Below are 12352 nucleotides of genomic sequence, written 5' to 3'. Positions count from 1 at the left end.
CTGGAAAGAGAAAGAAGGATTTATACACTCAGGAGAGTGTGTACACCCTCGAATATGGCATACAGGTATTATGAGCGTCACATGAGATAGTATTTTTTTTGGTAGTATTTCTTATATAGCTTTTCTTGAAGTGGAAGTTTATTGTTTCATATTCCAAATTCTGTTGTGCTCTTCAGTGCATGTGGCAATGCTCTTTTTTTTTTCCTTTTGTGATTCTTTTTTCTTGTATTTAAGTTTTATATAAGTAATTTTAAAAAAAATTAACATCCTTATTTTCAACATATATGCAGATATTCACCCTTGCAAAACCTTGTATTCCAATTTTTTTCTCCCTCCCTTCTTTCTACCCCCTTCCCTAGACAGCAAGTAATCCAATATATGTTAAACATGTGCAACTCTTCTATATATATTTCCACATTTTGAAATAATATTTCTAAAGCACTTAGCATAGCACCTACCTCATAATAGATACTATGTAAATATTAGCTATTACTATTAGTTGGGAGATAGGTGCCATTCTTAATCCTATTTATATTTGAAGAAATTGACTTTCCTAGAATTACACAGTGTCTGAGGCTAGATTGGAAATAATGTTCTGTCTAAGATTAGAAAGCAGCTAGCTGACACAGTGGATAGAACACTGGGCCTGGATTCAGAAAGACTCATGCTTATAAATTCAAATCTGGTCTCAGATTCGTACTAGCTGTGTGATCCTGGACAAACCATTTAACTCTGCCTCAGTTTCCTTATCTGTAAATTGAGCCAGACAAGGAAATGGCAAGACATTCCAATATTTTTGCCATGAAAACCCCAAATGGGATTACAAAGTCACACATGGCTAATTGCTTTATATATACAATCTTGCTTTATCAAGAATAAGATTTGCCAGACTGACCTTATTTCATCTACTGATTTAGGAATACTGTGGATGGTTTCCAAAGCTTTTGGTGATAGATTTTGTGTTATTTTTAGTGGAAATTATGAACCAGAGGAAAATAAAATTAGATTTATTCAGAACTGGATAGAATGACAGATTCAAAGAATAGTTATTAATGATATATTGCCAATATGATGGAGATCTCCGGTGGAATACCCCAGGGATCCATGCTTGGCCCTCAGCTGTTTAACATTGTTATGAATGACTTGATAATGGTATAGATGGACTGATACAGACTGCATAAATCTAAGAAGTATAGCTATAAAAAAAAGTGAACGATGGAATCAAGAAGCAAGGGAATGACAGCCTAGAATCTTGGGTTGAATCTACATTAATAAAATAAAATTCAATTGTGAATAATGTAAAGCTGTTCTTGCATGAAAACATGTATACATATTTGCTGAGTATGATATATTGGAGATTCCTTTCATGCATATGGTGGACTGAATAGCCACTGAAATCCATTCTCTCTAATTTAATGATTCTCTAAAAGGGAGGCAGGGTAGTCATACAGAAAGAGCAAGAGATAATTAATGAGCAATCCAAATGCTCTCTAAAACACACATATCGAAAGCACTTGAAAAAAGCCTCTTCCATAGCATCCTGGATTTATGAAAGAGATGAGCAGGAGCAATACGAAATATGAAGACATAGATGGGTTGAAATCTGTTCTAGTGGAGGGGATGCCCATCAATGAGATTAGTTCATGGGCTACAGAGGCATAAAAAACATTCATAGAAGTCAATGCCAACAATAGAGGGGTTGGGAAATGTCTCTATAGGAAAAGGAGAAAAAAAATTTCAGTGTCTCAACCAGGAAGACTTTTTGGGAAGAAGAGTACAGGGCATGTACTAATTCTCAAACTATTTGCTCTGGTTATCTCATTTTAATTTTTTTCTCTAAGTGGAACAATAAGTAACTAAACATTTATAGCAACTCTTTTTTGTAGTCGCCTCCAAACAAAAAACTATCCTCTTACTAAAAGATGCTTGAACAAATTGGAGCATATGAATTATAGTGGTATATAACTGTATCACAAGAAATATTGAAATGGACAATTTCAAAAAAAAATTGGGAGATTTATATGAATGGGTGTAAAGTGATGTTCCTAATGACAATAACACTGGAAAAAAATGACAAGGTTTTTAGCCCTCTGATTAACACAAATGATAAACCATGACTCCAAAAGACTGAAGATGAGATTTACCACTCACCTTCTTCCAGAGAGATAGTGAATTTAAAATGCAGAGAGAGACATATATTTCAGGACAGTCAATGTGGAAATTTGTTTTGTGGGATTATTCTTATTAATCATAAGGGCTTTTTAATTTTGGAATTGGGTAGTGGGAGGGAATGATTGAAAATACATTTAAAATAAATAAATTTATTTCAAACTAACAATGGGTTTTTTCCTCCTTTGCTACTCACTATAAAATTAATATCCACTCTCAGTTCAGGAACATCTTCTTTCACCCTTCTTCCCTTCTTTAACAATATCTGGTTACCTATCAATTATAATTCTTATTTTATTCTGGATATGCTTAGGGGTCAGGAGATCCAATCAGCTCTTCTGCTAATGAAATGTTTGACCTTAAGAGAACATCAGTTCTCTGGAGGTTGAAGAATTCCTCTTCATAAAATAAGAGAGCTGGATTAACTGAGCTCTATGATTCATTCTGGATTCTATAATTCTTCTTTCTGAAAAACCCTACACAGGTAATTTCCTGGTTCCAGTATATCCCTTCTCTTAGAGAGATTTTCTCAGTCTATGTGTCTCTTGCCACTCCCTGACCTCTTTCACAATCCTCCTCACCTTCATATAGTTTTCATCGCTGTCACCTCAAGACACTTGCCTTTTTACCCTTGGAATAAATAGCTAGGAAATTTCTTGCTTTCTCATATAACCTTCTTAACTTCATGTACCACATGCTCCAAGACATATATGTTCCTGTCAGCTCAGCAAATTCAGAAAGCAAGCATTAACTACCTATTGTGTGTCTGCCAGTGTGCTGGGCACTGAAAATAAAAAGACAAAAACTGAAGTAGTCCTTGGCCTTAAGAAGTTTAGAGTTTACTGGGGAGAGACAGGGAAGGAAGGAAGAATAACTTGTATCCAGCTTACATCCTACTAGAGGGAGAAAGGGAGGGAAGGAGGCATAGCTTGTATCCATTAAGTAAACTAAGAATATGCCCCCAAAACCCAAACAAACAAACAACAAAAAAGCCATTTTAAGAGGGACCAAACACACACACACACACAAAAATATGGAGCTTATTGTAGAAGAGACTTTAAGTTGAAAGGAATGTTGGGAACTATCTAGACCTTCTACAAAGGAGGAAACAGAAGTCCAATCACTTGGGGAATGAGCAGCACAACCAAGACACACCTTTAGCTCCCAAATCTCCTAATTTACCCTCTTTTCTCTAGAAGAAAACACCTGAATTGAGTCTTGAAGCAAGCTCAGATTCCAAAAGGTAAAGGAGAGGATGAATAACATCCTGGAATTCAGTGAAAGGCATGGGAGATGGGATATCATATACGGCGTTTAGAAAGACCAACAGTTTGGTTGTGATACAGAATACCTGAAGAATAATCACACAACAATTAGTTTGGAAAGATGAGCTAGTGCCAGATTGTGAGGGGCTTTAAATATTGAAAATTCATATTTTATTCTAAAGGTAATAGGAAGTCATTGAAGCTTCTTGAGCAAAGGCTTGATGTGTTCTGACCTGTCCTTTGATTCATAGGTTTAGAGGAATATTAGGGATTGATTGTATAGGTCAATCCACTCAGTTTACAGAAGAGGAAGCTGAGACCTACTCAGAGAGGTTACACAAGAAGGAATCAAGAGAGCTAGGATCTGAACTCAAGTCTTCTGACCCTCTCTCTGATGTTTTCTCCATGATATTAAGTTTCTGCCATTATTTCACTTCCAATATTCCGGGATAGCATGTCTTCTGGAAGTCATCAAAATTGAAACCCAAATCACGAATTGTATCTTCTTCTTGAAGTCGTACTTTCCCCTATATTATTTGCTTCAGAAAAGATTTTAAAAGGTTCTTGTTGAGCAAAGGAGACATGGAATAAAACAAATTCATAATTTATGACTCCCACAAAAATCAGTCCCTTCTGCCCCCCCAACCCCACCCTCTGAAGGGAACCAAACATTTATGTAGTGTCTGACTCAGAGTTGAAGAGATTTGGAAGATTAGAAAATATCTGAAATCCTGGGCATTTGCTTATTTTAAGATTTTTAATTTTTGATCTATACCTATGATTCCACTGGTTTTGGCCCCTTTAGGTATGGCAGCTCCTTTCACCAATACACACCAATAACTCATATATACCCTTCAGTTTAGAGAATTTCCCTGGGGGCAGGGGGTGGGAGTAGGGATGGGAGGAGGTTAAATTATTTACCAGGACCACAATATCTGGTGTGTGTCATTGAACCTAGAAGTTTTTCATGATAAAGTTGGTCCTTTATTTAATTCAATAATTGACCAGAGTAATTTGATAGATAATTCAATTAATATTTATTTAGCTCATGTAAGACAGCTGGGTGGTTCAGTAGATAGAGCCCTGGATCTGAACTCAGCAAGTTCAAATTTGGCCTCAGACACTTATCAGCCATATGACCCCAAGGGAAGTCACTTAACCCTGTTTTCTTCAGTTTCCTCACCTGTAAAATGAACTGGAGAAGGAAATGGCAAATCACTCGAATATCTTTGCCAAGAAAATCCCAAATGAGATCATGAGGAGTTGGACATGACTGAAATGATTGGCAATAATATCCTGAGGTAGGTGCTAGGAATATAAAAAACAATGTTTATAGGAGTATATAATCTACAAGGAGGATGTATATAAGAATATAAATAAAATGTGTTCATGAAGCCATTCAAAATAGCTTAATCACTTAATTTAATAAGTAATAATAATAAGCAATAAGAGGAAGGGGTAGGCCCAATTGGTGATCCCTGAGGGTCTTCCATAACCACCGCCTCCAACATACCGTAATTTAACTCATGGTAACCAAGGACAAAGTTGCTTTTTTTTTTTAAACTAAGCTTCTGGGACTGTCTTCCTGGTACTTCAAAGCAGAAATAAATTGCTTTTATCTTTTGCATTTTTAACCTGCTGCCGAGAGGCAAAACCCAGCTCCTTTACCTTCTAAATTCATGTGGCTTCCCCATACCTAATGCTGACCTTTTCTAGCAGCTGGTAAACAACCTAAAGATACAGAACCTATTCTCTTTGCTCACATTTGCCTGGAAAGCTGTAAATGTCAGAGGCTCCCAACTTCCTCCTGAATAAAGACTGATTTTGGCAAATCAGTCAAAGGAAGGCCAGCTTCCCCTCCTACAGGCAGGCTAAGTTGCTTCGTTACCTTCCTTGCCCGCTATCAGAGGAGGCTCAAAATGGACTGTGGAGATGCTTTGGATTCTGTCAAGGCCACATTCTAAAACTTTTTTTTTCCCTTCCCACTGGAATGCACAAATGTGAAGAACATTCTGTTTTCATCCAACTTTCCCTCCAGCTTGGGCAATCTAAAATAATAGAGTTGGATAATTAGGTCAGCATGGAGGGTAATTATAACTGATAAGCTATCAGATAAGAATTGTTTTGGCTCTAGAGGGGAATTGAAAAAAATCAAGCGAAAATTGGCCTTTCTTCCATTCTTTTCTCATTTTAACTCTTTCCCACTGCTAGAGCTGAAGCTTTACTCTTTACTTTGTCAATCAGTCGCTCAAACATTTGTTCTTAAGGGCTTTCTGTGTGGCACTGTGTTAAGTGATGGATACACAGGCCAGAACGGTGTCTGAACTCGAGGAAATCACAGTCTAATAGATGAGGTAATATATAAATTAGCAGGTATATACAACGTATAATTCCACCCTTTCTAGTGCTGAAGTAGAAAATTTAGGCTTGACATCTGGGGCAAAAAGAGAAGAAAAGTCCCTCCTAACAATTAGAATTGTCCCAAAGTGAAATGGGCTGCCCTGTTTTCCTTCATTTGAGTTTAAGTGAAACATTGGGCTTGGAGTCAGGAAGGCTGTCTGAGAGTTTGATCTCTTACTAGCTCTCTGATGCTGGAGAAGTCATTTAATGTTTCTGGGCCTCAGTTTACTGGCCTGAAAAATGGGAGATTTGGACTTGATGATTTCTGAGCTTCCAGCTCTCTTTCAACCATGATGTTCTGCAGGTGAGTAGTGGGTAATCCCCTTAAGGATAGGGACTGCTTCATTTATATCTTTGTGTCCATCACTGGGGCAAGCTAAGTGATGCTATAGTGCAGTGGTTCTCAAAGTATGGTCCAGAGAATCCTGGGGATCTCTGAAACCCTTTTAGAGGATCTACAAATTCAAACATAGTTTTTATTTCCAATATGATAAATGTCTATAAATATAATCCAGATAAACAAAAACGCTTTAGAGAGATCCTCAATAATTTTTAACAGGATAAAGATACTGAAAACAAAAGTTTGAGAACCACTGCTATAGTGCATAGAGTCCAGGACAGGGCCCAGGATCAGGAACTCATCTTAATGAGCTCAAATCCACCCTCAGATACTTACTAACTAACTGTGTAATTCTACACAAGTCACTTCCCCTTAGCAGGATGCCTGGTAGCTAGTAAGAATTTAGTAAGTATTTGTTGCATTCGAATAAATTGAATTCTGTGAATCATGTACCAGTTTCATATAAACACTAGTTTCTCTAGCCAAAGCCCACGAGCTCATTTCATTGCAATTGTCGGAGTTTTGTTAGCTGAGTGATACTGAGGGCACCAAACATTTATGTGATGGCTGTCTGACTCAGAGATAAAGCTGAACTTGTAAGGAAAGTCCTGGAAACCATCACTAATGGCCCTCTCCCACCCCTTTCCTCTTTAACTAAGGGCTTTGGAAAATAGCTGCCTGAGGACAATCTGTAGGAAGCCCAGGGATGGATGGAAAATGTCAGGCTCTTATTCAAAGATAAAGAAAACACTCTTGGGCTAAGGAGTGCCTTAAGAAAAGGCTGGTACAAATGGATGTTGGTGCTATTTCCATTCCTAAGCTTAACATTAACAATAAAAAGCCCTTTTAAAAAAAATCTTGTTGACCTGTATTTTTAAGTAATAGAACTCTGTTCCCATGCAGTCATCTTTTACTTCTTTGTCTAACAATGTCTAACACTGAATTTTTTGAGATGCATAAAACTCCAAGTGACTAATGTCAATGCACCAAGAACTAGAAAGAAGTTAATTTATAATAATGTGGGTTTAGTTATTGCCAAAGGTTATGGAAACAACCTAACCCAATTTCAGGTCTGAGTAACTTGCGACCCCAGATGACACAATTTCAGGAATTCTGAAATTCTGTTTTAGAAAATCTGATGCTTTATTGGTTTACATTAAAAACGTTTCTAAAGCTAAACTTGCCTGGAAAGCCACGTGGGGTATGTTTTATGGTGTCAAAGAATGTAGTTGATGAATAAAAGGAAACTGATGGGAAAAATTCTTAGATTTCTGGACAAAGTGATTTAAATGAGTGATTAAATCCATGGTTGGCCAAATCCTAGTCATCTATGAATGTGAGACTCTGTCCCAATTTTCTCAACTCCTAAGGTTGTTTGGAGTTTTCCTTACATGAACTTTTATACCGTGTTTTCCCGATAACAAGACACTGTCTTATTAATTTTTTTGGACAGAAAAACCCCAGAGGGCTTATTTTCAGGGAAGGGCTTATTTTAATGAACATTGACAGCAATTTTAATAAACAGGTAAATGTGAACAAAAAAAAGTACCTTTATTCAATAATGATCATGTCATCTTCTTCAATAACATCATCATAAGTGTCCATACCCTGAATTCCGTCCTGGATGTCTTGCGCCTCTATTTCCTTCAGAAGAAGTGGACCCAATCTGTCATGTCCAGCAATATAGCTCTCTTTAAATGAACATGTCTTGTCCAGGTAACCTGCTTACATACCGGGTTTTTATGTTGTCCTGCCTCAGCTCTCCTCCGCGGCACTGCTCTCAATGGTGCCAGCAAGCAAATCACTGGGGAAGAACAGGATGACGCGCTCACTGCTGCAGCTCTGATTGGATGCAGCTCGGAGCACGGTGTGCGTTTCACCCGGGGGGGGCGAGAGGGGGAGGAAGATGGTGCATACAGAGGGTACCGTAATGTTGCGTGTAGTGCAGGGGATCACCTTCACTACAGTAGCAATCTCAATAGGGTTTATTTTCGGGGGAGGGCTTATTTTAGAGGAATCTTACACAGTAAGGGGAGGGCTTATTTTTGGGATAGGTCTTATTATCGAGGAAACACGGTATATGTGTATAGATGTAGATGTGTATGTGCATATGTGTATTTTGAGGGGAACAGGGAAACTGAGGACACAGAAGAGTAATGGCATAGTTATAGCAAAGTACTTTTTTCACTTTTTTATTTTCAAAATATATGCATAGTTTTCAATATTCACCCTTGTAAAATTTTGTATTCCAATTTTTTTCTTTCTCCCTTTCCCCCGCCTCCTTATACAGCAAGGAATCCAATATATGTTAAACATATGCAATTCTTCTATGCATATGTCCACAGTTACACCTCTCAAGAAAAACAAAGACAAAAATGAGAAAGAAAACAAAAAGCAAGCAAACAACAAAAAGGTGAAAATATTATGTTGTGATACACACTCAGTTCCCATTGTCCTCTCTCTGCATCTAGATGGCTCTCTCCATCACAAGACCTTTGGAACTGCCCTGAATCACCTCATTGTTGAAAAGAGTCACATCAGAATCGATCATCACATAATCTTCTTCTTGCCATGTACAATGTTTTCTTGGTTCTGCTCACTTCACTCAGTATCAATTCAAGCAAATCTCTTCAGGCCTTTCTGAAATTATCCTGCTGATCATTTCTTATAGAACAATAATATTCCATAACATTTTTATACCATAACTTATTTAATCATTTTCCAACTGATGGGCATCAATTCAGTTGCCAGTAAGGTTCAAAGAAGTGGAGCTTCCAGTGGCAATTTCCTACTGGAAAATTTTGAGGGTAGCATTGAAATGCTGATGTGAGGGTTCTTGCTCAGTTGTGATTAATATAAATAATGGATTTCCTGAAATATCCACATGTATTCAAATTCACAGGATTTGGAATTTTAATCATGGAAAATAAAATCATTGGTTCTAGCCTAATGGAAAAATGCAGCAAATATAAATAATGCTGTCATCTTAGGAGATTCTTTATTCACAATAGGGATCTAGCTATATTAAAAGATAGAGTATGCCTATGATTATTTAGGAAATCACCTCTGAGAGGTTACCCATCTCTTGTTCTTTGGTAGATTTTGGAGTCATTGTAAAGAACAGGCAAGTTTTGACCTTGACAGTATTTTCTTCATTCACTCCAGCTACTTTCAAGAGATAACCAAAAGCCATTTATATACAATAGTAAACAGAGGTCTATGGACTTGCAGATGGGTATCCCTAACCTCAATGACCCCATAGGATGTCTCAGTTGCTGGGACTGTGCTATGAGTCCAGAAAGGCTTGGAATTCCATTCCACACATTCAGTTGCAAGATTTGCTGCAGTTTTTCAGTGTTGCCCTAAGATAACTGAGAATGACCTACACTCCAGTTCCTGAGTAGAGACTATAGGTTTTATTTTTTCCTTTTAAAATCGAAAACAGTGACTTGAGGATATAACTATTTTTAAAGGCTCTTGGATACATTTTGCCAGCTCATGCTTAGGATGTTTGATGTCTTCACAACCATTTTTATTTTCTATTTATACATATACTCTCTCTATCTCTGCCTCTGTCTCTATTTGTGTGTTTTTGTCTCTCTGTCTCTCTGTCTGTGTATATGTCTAAATGTAATATTAGGGCTCAGCATTGAAAAGATCATCTAATCATATCTTACACCTTAAAAAAGCCCAGCTTGCTATGCTTATGGACCTCTCCACTTTCCCATCTTCGATTTGGAAGACTTTCAAATTGTAATGAAGGCATGGAATGGAGTATGAAGCGGGACAATAATGTCTCTCTCTATGCAGAAACTGAGAGGCTGCTTCAAGGAGAATCATGAAAAAGTACATTGGAGAGACAATTCTATGGAATATGTATAAATATTCTGTAACTGGCTTTGGTCAGCTAATCATTCATTGAAGATGAGATATTTTGATTGGTTGTAGAGACATTAAAAAAAAATCCCTACTAACCTCATTTGACTTTAGAGAGACTTGAAGATTTTTTTGTATAAGGAGCTTGGTGAAATGGGGTTTCTGATCTTGGGAGTTTCATAAGATCAAGACAGTAAACCCTGAGAAGATAGGAGTTGAAATCTAGTCCAAATGTTATAACCAGTCCAGCACTAAATCCCTGGGGAGCAAGCAGGTATCTTCAGGAAATCCTTCAGGTGCCCAGTGAAAGCTGAACCAAAGAGCTATTGAGTAGAAATACCATCTTTGGATGTGGACTTGGTAGGACCAATGCTCTATAGAAATTGAGTTCAGCTGAGCTTTCTTTTCTTCACTTCCCCGGAGAATGAAGAGAATATTCCATGGTAGTTGATGCTGGAGAAAATGTTTGTAGTTTTAATATTAATATCCTTTTGTAAAAGTTCATCGGTAAAATGACTAATATGGAAGTGTTTTACACAATTGCTCATGTATAACCTATGTCAGAGAGCGGGGAGGAAGAGTAGAATATGAAATTCAAAGCTTAAAAACAACAAGAACAAATGTTAAAATTGTTTTAACATGTTATTTGGAAGAAATAAAACATTATCTAAAAAGTTAATTAATGTTAAATGTTTGAAAGGAGTACTAGTACCCCTAATAATGGGGCTGATACCATTGGTGGGAGCTTGAACTTAACATGAAAGAAAAAGCCCCTCAAAGCCCTTGGAACTGTGAGGGAGATGTAGCTTGTCTGCCCTTGAGAAAATGAGCAAGTCTACATTTTATACTATTATCATGGTTTTAGGGTTGTAAGGAATCTCAGAAATATTCTCTTCAAACTTCCTGTTTCTATAGATGTGAGCTGAAATGACTCCCTGAGAACAGAAATTTCTCTGTTCCTTGCATTTGCATCTCAATGTCCAGGTCAGAGCCTTCATACAGTAAGGGCTTAATAGATGCTTGTGGATTGATTGCTCAAAGTCACTCAGGTAGTATAAGAGCTAAGATTTGAACCTAGATCTTTGGGCCCCAGATCCATCATTTTCATGACTGCACCAGGCTTCTTCTACTTCTACTAAGAGGTAGTTTCTTTCTTTCTTTCTTTTTCTTAAGTTTTGCCTTTTGTGAAGTCTTCTTCCCCCCAGTTCTTTTAGCTTTAAAGGGAATCTCTTTTAGGGACCTTGTGGAGATGATATTCTATACCCATCATCCTCCACGTTTGCCAAGAAGAGAGAGAGGTATATTTCTTCCTCTTGACCTCCTCTGAACTCTCTATCTCTCTCTCTCTCTCTCTCTCTCTCTCTCTCTCTCTCTCTCTCTATATATATATATATATATATATACATATATACATATATATGTATATATATATATATATATATTTCCATAATATTCAGTTCCATACTTGCGTATTTTTCTTATACAAATTTTATTTATTCTATTGTCTATTATGTATATGGTTTTCCTTGAATTTCTTGTCTAGTCTGCATCAGTTCATCTCTCTTTCTTAATTCCTTTATAGTTTTCATATTTATTGTTTCTTAGTGCATAATGATACTTCATTATAAAGGCAATGAAGTTCCATTTTGTAATGACCACATTTTGTTTCATTCCTCAGTTAATGTCCAGTTCTTTGCCACTATAAAAAGTATCCTTACAAATTTGTTTGTCTTTCTTTAGGTCTCAAATGGGCTCTCTACTTAGCTTACACTATTATCTCTGGATAAAACCATTTGATTAATCATTTTTAATGGAAAAATTCCAAATTGAGGAGAGCCTTTTTAATTTCTAACTAATACTAATGATGGCAATTCAAAGTGGGTCTCACTTTGGACTCTGGGTAATTTTACCTTAGGATGTGGGAACCTGTTGTTTCAAAGTATTATTCAAACATCTAAGAATGGAAAAAAAAAAGCATTTAGCCAAATTCCATTTTCTACTTCAGTAAATTGTATTTTTAATGATAGAGTATTCTTGAGTAGGTTTAGATTGAAATGTTCAGACAAGAAGAAAGGAAATAAGTCATTCCCGTTTTTGCCTTCCCCATCAACATGTTAACAACTGGTCCTTCAGATTTCTTCAATAAAGCTCAAGGCTCTTGAGACCACCTTCAATTGCTGCTGCATTTTTGTCCAAATAACATTATTTTACTTAGATTAGAAGTCAAAGGATGTATTTTTGGGATCCTGCATGAGAGTGAATACAGAGTTGGTAATTATGGAGTCCTTAATAACTGTAAAGT

Source organism: Antechinus flavipes, chromosome 3 (genome assembly GCF_016432865.1).
Source record: "Antechinus flavipes isolate AdamAnt ecotype Samford, QLD, Australia chromosome 3, AdamAnt_v2, whole genome shotgun sequence".
In the NCBI taxonomy this organism is placed as follows: domain Eukaryota; kingdom Metazoa; phylum Chordata; class Mammalia; order Dasyuromorphia; family Dasyuridae; genus Antechinus; species Antechinus flavipes.
The sequence above is the reverse complement of the archived record's forward strand: the minus strand, read 5'-3'. Positions refer to the sequence as shown.